The sequence below is a fragment of the Tamandua tetradactyla genome, chromosome 1 (genome assembly GCF_023851605.1).
Source record: "Tamandua tetradactyla isolate mTamTet1 chromosome 1, mTamTet1.pri, whole genome shotgun sequence".
Lineage (NCBI taxonomy): Eukaryota > Metazoa > Chordata > Mammalia > Pilosa > Myrmecophagidae > Tamandua > Tamandua tetradactyla.
In genome coordinates, this window is record NC_135327.1 from 82,409,310 (window position 1) to 82,425,260 (window position 15,951).

A 15,951-nucleotide genomic window follows, 5' to 3' on the forward strand; every position below is an offset into this window, starting at 1 on the left:
AAAATCTTGAAAGACAAACAAAGATTGAGAGAACTAGTCAACAAGAGACCTGCCCTATGAGAAATACTAAAGGGAGTCCTATCAGCAGAAAAAAATAAAGACCAGAGTGGGAGACCTGGAGGAGAACACAGAATTGAAGAACAAGAGTAACGGGAATTTAAAGGATAAAAAGACAGAGAAGGAAAAGAATATATAGATCTGACAAATACAAACTAGAGGATAAGATAATAGAGTCAAGAACTGCTTTTTATTTGCAAAGTCCCCTTGGGGGACTGGGGAGAAAGGAGGAAATATTCAACTTCCCCATCTGGGGCATTCCTGATTTTCTCGCAAGCTGTGGGGATAGCCAATTCAATAGGCTGAGCCCTCGATCTTGGGGTTCACCCCTATGAAACTCATTTCTGCAAAGAACAGGCTAAGCCTACTTATAATTATGCCTAACAGTCACCCCCAGAGAACTTCTTTTGTTGCTCAGATGTGGCCTCTCTCTCTAAGCCAATTCGGCAGGTAAACTCACTGCCCTGCTCCCTATGTGGGACATGACTCCCAGGGACATAAATCTCCTTGGCGATGTGGGACAGAAATCCCAGGATGACCTGGGACTCATCATCAAGGTACTGAGAAAGAATTTTGGCCAAAAGGGGAAAAAAGAAATGAGACAAAACAGTTTCAGTGGCTGAGAGATTTCAAACAGAGTCAAGAGGTTATCCTGGAGGTAATTCTTATGCATTATATAGATATCCTTTTTTAGTTCATGGTGTATTGGAGGGGCTGGTAGTTCCCACTACCTGAAACTGCTGAGTTGTGTTTCAGCAGCCTTGATTCTTGAAGACAACTGTATTAGTGATATAGCTTTTACAGTGTGACTGTGATTGTGAAAATCTTGTGTCTGATGCTCCATTTATCCAGGGTATTGACAGATGAGTGAAAAAAAATAAGGATGGGTGTATGGGTGGTTCAGTGGTAGAATGTTCGCCTTCCATATGGGGGACCCAGGCTTGATCCCGGACTATGCACCACCACCCCCCCAAAAAAGGGTAATAATAATAATAATGGGGAGGATAAAGGGTAAAAATTGGGTAGATTGAAATGCTGGTGGTCAGTGAGAGGGAGGAGATTGAAATACTGGTGGTCAATGAGAGGGAGGGTAAGGGGTTTGGGATGTATGAGTTTTTTTCTTTTTTTCCTTTTATTTCTTTTTCTGGAGTAATGCAAATGTTCTAAAAATGATCATGGTGATGAATGCACAACTTTGATGATATTGTGAACTATGAAAAAAAAGATTGGTGCTATATATAGGTATCACATTAGGTGTGTTAAAACTGAGTGACACATAACAAAGGTACCACACTATGCAAGATGTTGATGACGGGGGGGGGGGGGGGGGGGGGGGGGGGGGGTGTATATGGGACCTGAGTTGCCTGCTTGATTTTCTTATAAACCTGAAACTTCTTCTCTAATAAAAGAAATTTACATTTGAAAAAAAAAAAGAACTGCTTTTATTATAATTACTTGGAATGTTAATGGGACTAAACTCATCAATTAAAAGATACAGACTGGTACAACAGATTAAAAAACATAACCATTCATATGCTTTTACAAGAGACACATTTTAAAATTCAAGGACACCACTGGACTGAAAGTGAAAGGATGGAAAAAGACCTTTCAGGCAAGCTGTAACCAAAAGAAAGCAGGAGTAGCTAAACTATTATCAGACAAAACAGACTTTAAATGCAAAAACGTCATAAGAGACAAAGAAGGACACTACATGTTAATAAAAGGGACAATTCACCAAGAGGAAATAACAATCATAAATGTGGACATTCTCAATCAAAGAGCTCCAAAGTATATGAGGCAAACATTGGCAAAACTGAAGGGAGCTAGAGACATTTCAGCAGTAATAGTGGGAGACTTCAAAACACCACTCTCCACATAGACAGAACAACCAGACAGAAGATCAACAAGGAAACAGAGAACTTAAATAAGGGAATAAATGAATTAGACCTAATAGACATATATATATAAATCATATATTTGCAAGATTCACATTTGCCTCTAGCACATATGGAATGTTCTCCAGGATAGCTCATATGCTGGGACACAATCTAAGTCTTTATAAATGTATTAAGATTGAAATTATCCAAAGCACTTTCTCTGAGTATAATGGAATAAAGTTGGAAATGAATAATTACCAAAGAACCAGAGCTTTCACGAATATATGGAGATTAAACAATATAATCTTAAATAATCTATGGGTAAAGGAAGAAATTGCTAGAGAAATAGCTAAATATCTGGAGACAAACAAAAATACAACATACATCAAAACTTATGGGATGTGGAAAAAGCAGTGCTGGGAGGGAAATTTATTGCCCTAAATGCCTATATTAAAAAACAAGAACAAAGACAGATTTTGGACCGTTAGGCTGTCTGCTCTCCTGCTACACGTGTAGTAATAATAAACTCTTTCTCTCTTTGAAAAAAAAAAAAAAAGCAATAAGAACTTACTTGGAGAATTTACAGAAAGAGAAGCAAACTAACCTCAAAGCAAATAAAAGAAGAGAAATAAAATATTTCTAATAAAACAGAAATAAACTGAAGAATAAAATAGAACTTTTTAAAAAAACCATAAGCTGGTTCTTTAACAAAATCAATAAAACTGATGAACCCCTAACTAGACTAACAAAGATAAAAAAAAAGAAGAGGAAAATAAAATAAAACTTAAAAAGAGGGTGATCATTACCACAGATGAAAGAAATTTTAAAAATCATAAGAGAATATTATGAATAACAATATGCCAACAAATTAGACAGCTTAGGTGAAATGGACAAATTCCTAGAAATACACAAACTACCTATATTGACTTAAGAAGAAATAGAAGAGTGCAACAAACCAATTACAAGTAAAGAAATTCAATCAGTTATCAAAACTTTTACCACAAAGAAAAGCCCAGGATTAGACGGCTTCACTGAGGAATTTTATTAAACATTCCAAAAAGAACTAACACCAATCCTGCTCAAACTCTTCCAAAAAATGAGGAAAAAGGGATACCACTTAACTCATTTTATGAAGATAACTTCCTCTAATACCAAAATCAGATAAAGACACTGCTATAAGAAAGGAAAACTAGAGACCAATCTTCCTAATGAACATAGATGCAAAAATTTTTAACAAATTAATAGCAAATCAAATCCAACAAGACATTGAAAGAATTATAAATCATGACCAAATGGAATTTATACCAGGAATGCAAGGGTAGTTCAACATAAGAAAATCAATTAATATAATACAGCACATTAACAAATCGAACAGGAAAAATCACGTAATCCTATTGATTACATTGAAAAATCATTAGAAAAATCCAGCATCCCTTCCTTATAAAAACACTTCAAAAGTTAGGAACTGAAGGAAAATTTCTCAATATCATAAAGGGCATATATGAAAAGCCCATAGCCAGCATCATACTTAATGGTGAGAAAGTGAAAGCATTCTGTGTAAGACCAGGAATGAGACAAGGATGCCCACTGTAACCACTGTTATTCAACACTGTATTAGATTAACTGGAATGATTAGTAAGGAGAAAAGAAAAAAAGACATCCAAATAGGAAAGGAAGAAGTAAAACTTTCATTATTTTCAGATGGCATGATTCTATACTTAGAAAACCCTGAGAAATCTATGGCAAAGCTACTTGAGCTAATAAGCAAATACAGCAAAGTGGTGGGATACAAGATAAATATACCAAATCAGTAATGTTTCTTCTATACACAGCAATGACCTACCTGAGGTGACAATTAAGGAAAAAAATCCATTTAGAATAGCGACCAAAAAAAATCAGGCATCTAGGAATAAACTTAACCATGGCTATCCAGGACTTATACACAGAAAATTACAAAAAATTGCTAAACAAAATTAAAAACTACCTAAATACATGGAAAGACATTCCATGACCATGGACAGGAAGGCTGAATGTTGTTAAGATGTCAATTCTACTCAAACTGATAGATTCAATGCAATACCAATCAAAATCCCAACAACCTACTTTGAAGTCTTGGAAAAGCTGGTTATCAAATTTATATGGAAGGGAAAGAGAATCTAAATAGCTAAAAATATCCTTAAAAAGAAGAGCAAAGGAGCAAACTATCATTTCCTGACTTTAAAGCTTACTATAAAGCCACAGTGGTCAAAACAGCATGGTACTGGTACAGAGATAGAAGTATAGATCAATGGAATAGAATCGAGAGTGCAGAAATAGACCAACAAATTTATGGACACTTGATCTTTATAAGGCCCCCAAATCCACTGATCTGGGACAGAATAGTCTTTTCAACAAATCAGCATGGGAGAACTGGACATCAACAGCCAAAAGAATGAGAGAAGACCCCTACCTTGCACCCTATACAAAAATTAATTCAAAATGGATTAAAGACCTAATTTAAGAGCCAGTAACATAAAACTTCTAGACGAAAATGCAGAAAAACATCTTCAAGATCTAGTAATAGGAGGTAGCTTCTTAAACTTTACACCTGAAGCACAAGCAGTCAAAGAAAAAATAGACAAATGGGAACTCCTTAAGATCAAGAGCTTCTGTGCCTCAAAGGACTTTGTTAAAAAGGTGAAGAAGCAGCCAGTTCAATGGGAGAAAACATTTGGAATCCACATACTGGATAAAGGCTTGATATCTTGTGCACATAAAGAAATTCCTTCTTCAGGTCTGGCTTTCATCTTTTGGCTTCCCTTGGCTCTCTCCAGGTTCTGGCTTGATTAACATCTCATGGCGAAATCTGTTATGTTTCAAGCAGCTCCAAAAATTTGTGTCTTTGTTCTCCAAGTGTCAGCATCTGTGTCAGCTCTGCTCTGAAGTTCCTGTTGGCTCTCTTGCTATTGGTTCTGAGGCATCTGTCATTTCTCCAGAATGTTTCCACTTTTAAAGACTCTAGTAAACTAATCAAGACCCTCTGGAATAAATGGAGTCACATCTCCATCTAATCAAAAGGTCATACCTACAATTGGGTGTGTCCCAGCTCTGTAGAGATAATCTAATTAAAAGTTTTCAACCTACAACACTGAATCAGGATTAAAAGAAACGGCTGCTCCCACAAGACTGGATCAGGATTAAAGCATGGTTTTTCCAGGGTACATAACAGATTCAAACCGGCACAGGGGGTTTATAAGTAACAATGCCATACTGAAGGTGAATATGATTGAAAGGGGATGTATAGTGCCATGTATCCCAAAGAATAAATTTACAATTATAAATAAATTCTCACATGACTATTTCAGTGATGAAATTGTACAGTATCTGTTCTTCTGTGACTGACTTATTTCACTCAGCATTATGTTCTCAAGGCTCATCCATGCTGTCATGTTTTGGACATCATTTCATCTTACTGCTGCGCAATATTCCATCGTATTTGTGCTGGTCTGAATCTGTGGTGAACCCCAGAAAAGTCATACCCTTTGATCCTCATTCAGTATTGCTGGGTGGGAGCATTCTGATTGTTTCCATGAAGATGTGACCCACTCAATTGGGGGTGGTAACTTTTGATTAGATTATTTCTATGGAGATGTGTCTCCACCCTCTGAAGATGGAGTTGCTTGCTGGAATCCTTTAAAAGAGGAAACATTTTGGAGAGAGTCCCTTTTTGGTAGAGCTACGTGAAAGCCAGCAGACACCACCATGTTCGCTATGTGCCCTTCCACCTGAAAGAGAAACTTTGAACATTGTCCGCTTTCTTGAACCAAGGTATCTTTCCCCAGATGCCTTAAATTGGACATTTCTACAGACTTGTTTTAATTGGGACATTTTCTCAGCCTTACAACTGTAAACTAGCAACTTATTAAATTCCCCTTGTTAAAAGCCATTCCGTTTCTGGTATATCGCATTCTGGCAGCTAGCAAACTAGAACAGATATTGGTACTGGAGAGTGGGGTGCTGCTGCTGCTGTTTGCAAATACCAGACATGCTGGCACGGCTTTTTAAATGGATAAGGGGAAGAATCTGAAGGAGTTGTGAGAAGCTTGATAGAGAAGGCCTAAAATGCTTTGAAGAGACTGTTGGTAGAAGTATGGACTCTAAAGATACCTCTGACAACTTAGACAGAAAACAGGCCGTGTTATTAGAGACTGGAAGGAAGGCGACCCTTGCTTTAAAATGACAGATAATCTGGCAAAATTGACTAGTGGCTTTGGCTGGGAGGCAGATTTTAAAAGCCATGAACTTGGATATTTAGCAGAATTGATCTCCAAATTTAATGTCGAAAGTGCAGCCTGGTTTCTCCTCACAGCTTACAGTGAAATGCGACAGAAGAGAGATAAGCTGAAAACTGAACTCTTGAGTACAAAGAAACCAGAAGTTGATGTTCTGGAGAATTCTGGGTTTCCTGGAAAGGAGACCCCAGAGAACAGTGCCCCACATGAGGACTTGACTAAATGTGGAACCAGTCAGCCATTTCAGAGAAAGCCAGATTGGACATGGAGATATCCAGGAAGGATTTGTGGAAATTCCTTATGTCTGATGGGCACGATCCAGGGCTACTGCATAGAAAGTCAATGAGAGTGTTGCGGGACCTGTATAAAGAGAACCACTGCCAGTCGAGACTGAGAGGGACAGAGAAGGGACACATAGAGGAAAAATAACTTCAGAGGCAAAGCCATGAAGGCTGAGGTTTGAAGTCAAGAGCCTCGGGCCAGAAGAGTGGGCCCACCCAAGCCTGTGGAAAGGGTGAGTTTGCTCCAAAGGCAGAGGATAGGCCTTCCACCTCTTTGCAGTGGAAGAGTTATGTTGCCTTCGACCTTGGAGGTGGGTGTGAAGCACATTCTTTGGGGTTTAGGGAGAGCCTAGCTGGTACCACATGGAGGTGTTGAGTGTATGTGCCCTGAAGATGGCAGAGAGCCCTGGTGCAGCCCCGATGCTTGGAGAGGGTGAAGCCAAGAAAAAGGTGGTCTCCCCAATATCCCCCAAGGTCATATTTGAAGAGAGGCAGGCCTCTGCCTGGGCCTTTGGAAAGGGTGGGACTGCCACCTTCAGAATCCCTGAAGATAAATGACTCTAAGACTTTGAAATCTAATGGACTTTGCCCTGCAGGTTTTCGAAACTATATGAGTCTGGTGACCCCTGTGTTCCTTCCTCCCTATGGAAATGTGTATATGTATCCTATGACTGTTCCTCCTTTGTATGTTGGCAGCAAATAATTTGTTATGAGTTTTCAAAGGTCCAAAGCCAGAGGATAATTTTGCCTTAGAATAGACCAAGCCTGTAACTAACTTTGATAGGGGTTTGTACGTTTCTGACTTTGTATTTCATGTATATTGCTACTGAAATGGTTTAAGGATTTGTGATATTGTCATGAAATTAATGTATTTTGTATATGGGGAAAACATGTCTTTTTTACAGTCCAGAGGGTGGAATGTGCTGGTTTGAAAGGATGCAGGTCCCCTAGAACAGCCATGTTTTAATCTAAATCCCATCTCATAAAGGCAGAATAATCCCTATTCAATATTGTATGTTTGAAACCGTAACCAGATCATCTCCCTGGAGATGTGATTTAATCAAGAGTGGTTGTCAAACTGGATTAGGTGATGACATGTCTTCACCCATTTGGGTGAGTCTTGATAAATTTCTGGAGTCCTATAAAAGAGGAAACATTTTAGAGAATGAAAGAGATTCAGAGAGCAAAGCAGAATGACATAGTCACGAGAAGCAGAGTCCACCAGCCAGTAACCTTTGGAGATAAAGAAGGCCTCCCAGGGAGCTTCATGAAATAGGAAGCCAGGAGAAGAAGCTAGCAGATGACACCGTGCTCACCATGTGGCTTTCCAAATGAGAGAGAAACTCTGACTGTGTTTACCATGTGCCCTTCCACTTGAGAGAGAAACCCTGAGCCTCATCGGCCTTCTTGAACCAAGGTATCTTTCCCTGGATGCCTTAGATTGGACATTTCTATAGACTTGTTTTAATTGGGACATTTTCTTGGTCTTAGAACTGTAAGCTAGCAACTTATTAAATTCCCCTTTTTAAAAGCCATTCTGTTTCTGGTATATTGCATTGCGGCAGCTAGCAAACTAGAACAGAGAGGTAAGGCTAAAAAGTGGAACAGGAAAGATCTCCACCCTACTGTCCCATCCCTGCTGCCATCAGGTTGCAATTATGCGCCAGAGCATAAAGTCAATAGGTCTTTAAGGCAGGAGAGTCCCTGAACCCTGCAAGTTTGAGCTGCATACTGAGGCAGCAAAACCCAGAGGAAAAAAAAGGCAATGTGTCTCCCAGAAAAGGTGGGGACGTACAATTGGCCATGGACTAAGAGTGCTCACCTAATGAGAGCCCTTTAACCTAACAACAAGAGGTTATTAAACACTTTACTTCTCGGTGCTCCTTAGACAGAAAAATGGCAAGAAAGGCAAAGGTGCACAACAAGTCATGGCCCAAAAGTGTCCAATGGCAAGAAGTTCCTTAACATGAGGAGTAAGAAATTAGTAAACCCCCTACTACCCAGCACTCCTGGGAGAGGAAATTTTTAGAATGACAGAGATGGACAAAAGGATATGAATTGAGTACAAACATGGACTTAGATAATCTAGAAATTAAAAGAATCTACAGAAAATATGCTACTTGAACTTTCTGGATGAACTGGGTGGCACTAAAATGAAAACACTGTCCAGATCTTAGAAGACTGAGCACCATATTTGGTCAAAGCTAAATGGCTATTATCCTTAACTACAAAGAACTTTTAAAAACAGAGGGAAAAATAATAATAATAATAGTAATGATAAAAACAGAGGAGAAAAAAAGCAAAAATTATCTGGAAAAAAACTGACACATAACATGAACAGACAAATTAATAAAGATATATAAAAATGGCCCTTAAACATATGAACAACTGTTCAATTCACTTGAAAGAAGAGAAATAACAATCAAAACTGCACTAGGATACCATTTCTCACCCATTAGATTGACAAAAGCTCCAAAGCTTGACAATTTTCCTGATTGGTGAAGCTGTGGGAAAACAGAAAATCTCATACTTCATTGACGGAAATTCAAAATGGTACAACCAAAAAAGAGGAATTTGGAAATATCTAACCAATCCAAAATATATGCATTTACCCTGAAGATATACCTCCAACAATTAAATTATAAATACTGAAAATTACTTAAATACCTAAGTACAGGGATTGGCCGAATAAACTACAGTATATACAATGAAGTACTATGTGGTTAAGAATTAAAGTTATTTCTTTTGATACATGTGTATTATTTTTTCAAATGGTTACTAAGTTGTTAGGACATAATTATTCATTGCTTGGATCCAACTACTTATTAAAACTGTTAGGTATTTCTTTTGTGAAAAATTTACTGATACACTAAGGGTACCACAAACTGAGAAAGCCTAGGAATTTGTGAAAAAGACCTCTAAAGTATGTGTGTGTATAAATAGATAATAGGTAGTCTGATAGCTATAGTTACGAGGTATTTGTGGTAAAAAAAATTATAATAAATTAATAGAGCCACTGAACACAATGTAGAGGAACAACTAACCCAGTCTTGAAGAGTTTCTTTTTTTTTTTTTTTTGAGGGATGGAACTGGGAGAAAGAATCTAATCAAGATAGAATTCTTGGAGAGGAATCACCTAAGTTGAGTTCTAAATGACCAGTAGTGGTATACTAGATTGGGGAAAGGAGAAGTGGTTAGAAATCCAAGATGAAGAAATGGGGGAGTATGAAACATTACATTCCAGAAGCTCAGTATTGCTGGAACTAACTATAAGGGAAAAAGAGATATGAGGCTAGAGAGTCAGTCAGGCAAGGAGTAGATCTTGAAAGTTTTGTATATCAGAGTAAGGACTTTGAATTTTATTAAACAGAAAGGAGACACAAGAGGGTTTTAAGCAGGGACTATCACGATCACTTTGACCAAATGTGGGGAAAAGATTAGAGCGGGCCAACCAGAGGCCAGAAGGCTGAAAAATCTAGACAAGGGCACCATTTGCAATCACTCAGTTTGGCAACTTCCGTTTTTAAGGATTACCATGCTATCTTTCCAACTGCAAAAGAAAGCTGAGAGCCTCTAGTTTAGATGACCAATCAACCACAATTTTTATGGAAACTGGAGATCTTCTTTTCCCCATGTTCACACAATGCATCTGGGAGTAGAAGCCATTTCATAATCTTGCTATGCTTACTGTCCAAGATGACAATGTCAAACCTTGATATTTAGTTTCAATAAGTGAATACTGTACTGAAACTGGATCCCTGACTTCAAGGAGATGATGTGGGTCAGGAGTTATGTCTATTGCATCTAATAGAGGATCCTAGCTATGAAGACCTTTAAGAATAGGATCATAATACTTTTTGGAAGCTAGTTTTTTTTTTTTGGCTTGTACAGACTATCTCTTGACTCTGAGGAAATATGCTTTCATCTGCAGGTGTACTGAAATCAAAGACGCAAATTATCTCCTAAAATTCACTCTAACACATCTTTTAAAAACTACAAAGCTGCTTTAATTTCATTTTTTCTATACCATAGCAAAATCCTTATTAATACAATAAGGAAGTAAAAAATATGTCTTACAGCAAAAGAAAAAAGAAAGAATAACTGTTACTAATGGGGGGCTAAAGAATGAGCTATTTTTTACTTAGAGCTAAATGCTTCACTTTTTTAACTCAAGAAGTGAACACAACTCAATACTTTTTAATTTCAAACAAAAATAATTTATTCTAATTAAACAGTTTCTTTGCATTGTTCAAAACATTAATCAAGCCATTATCTCATGAGATTTATTTTCTTTACAAAGGAAAATATCCAATCTTGGTTTTAAAAGATGCAAACCAGTAAACTACATTCGAGATTAGAAATAATATACAGCCTATGCAGCCACAGGAGAATTAGTTTCTGCTGCTGTTGTTACACAGGTAGTTGCATCCTTCAGCTAAAGCCAGAAGTCTTTTATCTGTTTTATGCACATTGGGTTTTGTTCTCTTACTTAGCGGGAGATTGTACTCCCTTGAGTCAGCTGTGTTCATTGGTCAAAATAAATTCTAGCATCTGGCACCAATCCCATTAATCACAGACTACCCCAAATAAGTAAGATAATATAAAGACAAAAAATATCTGAATGATGAACATTGTTTATGTATGTATGCTATTCAGTAATACAGAGATTTGGGATATTCTTCTGAGTTGAAGATACACGAAACTGTCTACTGAAAAGGATAAAATTCTCCTACACGAAACACTTTATCTTCAGGTAAAAGTTGTAAGAGCCAAGTTGTACATGGTATACTGACATTCTTAAAACCTCCACCCTGAAAGAGCTTAGGTTTCCCCAAGAATTTCCACGTGAAAGCCATCTTTGTTATTTCTTTACTTACATATAAACGATAGGCCACTTAGAATGAAAGACTTTTGGGACATTTCATGATTGAACTATATCAATACAGCACAAAATTTAGTTTCTAGAATTAAAGTTCTCAATTTAAGGAATTAAAAATAACTTTCTCCATGAATAAAATGTTACATTTCAAAACAAAGCTTAATACTTTATAAGCTGCTCTACATAATTAGCAGCTAGCTATAGTCCCTTTAAGGAAAATGACTTTATACAATTTTATATACATACATTTAGATTTTCATTAAGGACAACTGAAGAGATAGATTAGATTGAAACCTCTGTGACACTTTCTCCTGCTAACTGGACGATATACATAGGATTCTAATAGTTTGTTCACACATTTACAACTATTTCGTTATATCAATACAATGTTGTGACAATACTGACACAGAGTTAAAGTGACATAGCTACAGTGAAGAGTAATTGGGGGAAAAAATTAAACTATTTTATTCCTACATCCTTCAAATTAAGGTCTCTTAAAAGTGCACTAAAGAAGAAAAGTACACTGACTTGGCAAGACTGAAGAGGATTCTACTGGAACTGAATAGCAATTAGACCCTTACAAGAGTTCTGTCACCTTTTAGACTTCCTGCTAAAACCATACAGAAAATGATTTCGGTCTCAAATGGCAAAAACACGGATCCTGCACACTTCTACCTCTTCCACCATTTTTTCCACTTCTCTATTGCCCCATCTCCAGTAGTGAAAGGAAGAATTGATGTACAACGTGGTTTCAGAAAAGTTCACTATGAAGAGATTTATGGCTCTCCTCTCAAATAAAACTTCCTCAGTGGGCAGTGGGCTGCCAGTTATATGCGAACTCTGTACTACCTGCAAGATTTTCCTGTAAACCTACAACTAGTCTAATAAAAAAAAAGGAAAGAAAAAAAAAGGATGTAGACTAAAAAGGTAGACTATTCAGGAACTCTAGGTAAAATCCGTATGTTCAAACCTAGCAATACCAGAGCCAGGTCTCTAAAATTCTACTAGGACATCTATGAAAAATGGATTGATACAAAGTGCTCCCCAATCCTTTTTTCATCATGGTACATACAGAAGGTGATAACACTCTATATTCGTAGGCACGATGTAGATAAAAGGAAGACACCTGTAGCCTGAGGCCACCTGGCCAGGGTCCCTCACAGCCCCAGGTCCACAAAGGTCAAGAATGCTGAGATCAGTACTTTAACTTTTCGGAAGATCCACTCAATCAGAATCACCTCTTCCTCCACTTTTAGGATTAACTACAATACCCAGGATCCTAGAGACGATTACTTTCAAAGATTCTATTACCCACTAGGGGCATAGCGTCGGGCAAATAAATCACTTAGCCTTAGTGAAATACTGAAAACTACCTACCTTGAAGATGTGTTATAGAGACGAGAAATAATGTAAGTAAAGTTCTTAACCCAATGCTTGGTAGGCAGTCAATAAATGAGAACTGTTATTACTAAGAGTAACTGAATTAAAGAAAGGAAATCTAACCTCTGTACAGTGGTAGTGTTACTGAGATAAATTGTATACTTGCCTCTTCTTAATATTTAAAAATTATAATATTTCATAAAACATTGAAAACAATAAACTGCCTGCTTCTTAAAAATCATAATCTTTTTTCTTATCAATATTCATAGTCTCTTATTCTAGTATTTTAAAAGTGATTATCCTTGCCACCCATCTACTCAGGAATACAGTACACATTACAATGATACACACACTTACAAGAAATGATACTGGTGTATTTAGGCTCTGTAGAAGCTGGACTTCGAAAAGCAGTGCAGGACCACCACCAGGTATTTGGAGAGAGAAGAAGACATCAGCACTTTTTCTATTTGAACTTTACGCAATTGAAACCAACCACACAGTCTATAAGCAAAGATCATACTTCACAAACAGTAGAGAGAATCCTTTCCTATAATTAGCCCTGCAAGAAAGTGTTGTAATGAAAAACTGCTTCAAAACAAATGATACATATAACTGCATACTTTGCAGATACACTACAGAATAGCATCTGGATCTCTGAAAAGAAAAGCGTGAAGTGGTTATTTATAAACCATGCCAAGGTCAGATTAGGGTGTCAAAGGATTTCATGTATCCAGAGGAAGAAGAGGCCACTACAAGCAATTCTATGATGCACTACGTTTTTCAAGCAGCGATAACTCCGAATATTCACTTTTTAATTAAGATACAGTACTGTCAACTCCAAACATAAAGTTAACTATCACCAGTAAATCTCTTTCAATAATCTTAGACAAACATGTTCAAGTAGTAAGCATTTGACACTGAAGTATTATAATGCCCAATCACAATCCCCCAATTCTAATTTTAACCTTTCAAGGGGAAGATAGGGTTTTGGAAAGTAATGGATTCTTGAATTGTTCTTCGAACAAAAAGGTAAAGCGAAGTCTTTATGTACAAGAAACCGAAACAAATAAACTAACAAAAAAACCCTATCCAACAAAATAAATGACTTCTGGAAGGTGTCACCTACACATTCAGAGAAGAAATGTGTGAGTAACTTCCATGCTCTATGCACACCATACCAGGAGTTTCTATGTTCTAGAAGCAATGATGAATAAGACATGGTTCCTACCCTGAAGAAATTCAAGGTGTAAAAATAATATTTTAAGAGTCACAAAAGTTATTTTATGATAATGTATTAACAGAGACAGAAAAATATATAAGCTAATAAAATACCTGTAAATATGTTAGTAAACATAAGCCAAAAGGAATGCTTTCTACTCTGAGGGTTTATTAATGAAATTTGTTATTCCATTTTTGGAATATGATTAAAATTGTCATGTACTTTCAGGAAAATAATTCATTTACGACACCTGTTTTATTAAAAGAACCTCAAATGTGTTTTTATACATTAAGGGAATCCTCTTAACCTCTTCAAAGGGTTGTTTGCTTTTAAGTGTAACACACAAATTAAGTTTTTTTAAAGTGGGAGAGATTGTATATATGTTATATATCACAATAAAAAAAAGTGTAAAAAAAGAAACCACAAAAAGTGGGGGGATGATAGGAGAACGGTAAAAAATTCTAAAGCCTTAGCTAAATAAAACACCACAGAAAAAGAAAAATTCAATATAAAAGCTCACCGTCACCCCCCACCCCCGCCTCAAATACAATTTGTAAATTATGTGCTTTTCAGCTTGACACGTAGGGCGTGGCACGGGAGCTCTCACACTTACCTCAATGACATTTGGAATTGCGCTCACAAGTCTGGACATTCAGGTTTCCTAGCAAAGGGCAGTTAACTCCATAATTCTCCCTAAACCTTGAAACAACACTGCCACCTCTGTGCACCTCCACCCCCGCCCACTTACACACATATATCCAGGCTAAAGAATACAAATCACATCTTTCACATCTGGAAACGCTTTAAGAACGGATCACAGAAGAAACACCCCTTCACCCGAAAATATGTGCATTCTCTCCTAGCCGTTCTAGGGTCTAGTCTCCCGAACATGGGATGGGATAAATCTGTGCAAGAGCCTAGGGTCGGCTATTCAGTTCAGTGTGGAACGTCTAATGATTTCAGTCCCAAAAAGCCATTCCTTTAACTAGCACAAAACCCTGGTGGAGATGCTTAAAAAGCAATTGCTCTAGTATAATAAAGGAGTGGAAAAAAAGAAAAGGAAGGGAGAGGGGCGGAGAGAGGCGCGGGGACTGCGGCGGTGGCGGCGGTGGGTCCCCACAGATCGCGGGCACCGCCCGAGCGGGGACCTCGGCGCGGCGACCAGGGCAGGGATGGCCCAGAGTTGCGGGGTGACCTTCCAGCGAGGCCAACTCGGAAGGGCTGAGGGGCAGAGGGGATCCCGCCGGACACCCCGCTCTCGAGGACACACTCGCCCGTATAGTGGCGAACGCAGAGCACGGAATTCCAGCACCGGTTTGTCCCGCGAGTAGAAAGCGGGATGTGCAACCTAGGCAGTCGGGCCCAGCGCTTGGGCCTCTGACCGCCGCCGCCCGGACACACCCCCATCGTCGCCCCTGCGGCCCCAGTCACTGCCCGGCAGCCCCGGCGGGCATCGCTCACCTGCACCGCGAGCCGGTCCGCCGCCCCGCGGGCTTCGGAAGCCGCGGCTGCGCTGGCTCGGGCCGGAGTGAGCTGGGCCCGTGTTCTCTGGGAGGCCCCGCTCCAGGAAGCAGCAGGAGTACGACCCGCGGCGGCGGAGCCTGGGCGGCAGGAGGAGGTGGAGGATGAGGAGGATCGAGACTCTCCACTCTCAGGAGATCCACCCTCCTCCTGGCCGCTCTGCAGCAGCCGCCGCAGATAACTTCCGGGGCACCAGTGGTGGGGCGGGGCTGATTGGGAGTAACTTCCTGTCCACGGAGAGGAGGGCGGATGAGGGCCCGGGCAGTCAACAATGGCCTGGAGGGCGCGAGCTGGCCGGTGTCCGCCCTCTGTCCTGAGAGAGCCGTCTGTGCTGCCTTTCAGCGACCCCACTCCCGACTCCACGCGCCCATCGAGGTGAAGTCACCTCCCGGGGGCTCGGGCGTGGCAGCAGACTTCGCGGAGGTTCCCGGATCTCCGCGTGGGCGCCGCGACGTCTTTGTCTGTC

General features: G+C 39.1%; 1 protein-coding gene across 2 annotated transcripts in view; it reads right to left on the bottom strand.

Moving 5' to 3' along the window:
- The window catches only part of RALA (RAS like proto-oncogene A), a 108,295-nt gene extending 92,627 nt beyond the window's left edge, over positions 1 to 15,668 (bottom strand). For both annotated transcript variants that reach the window (XM_077119479.1, XM_077119480.1), the window contains exon 1: positions 15,426 to 15,668. The gene's annotated coding sequence lies outside the window, so the exon portion shown is untranslated. The remainder of the gene's footprint in view (positions 1 to 15,425) is intronic.
- Between the last annotated feature and the right edge of the window lie 283 nt (positions 15,669 to 15,951).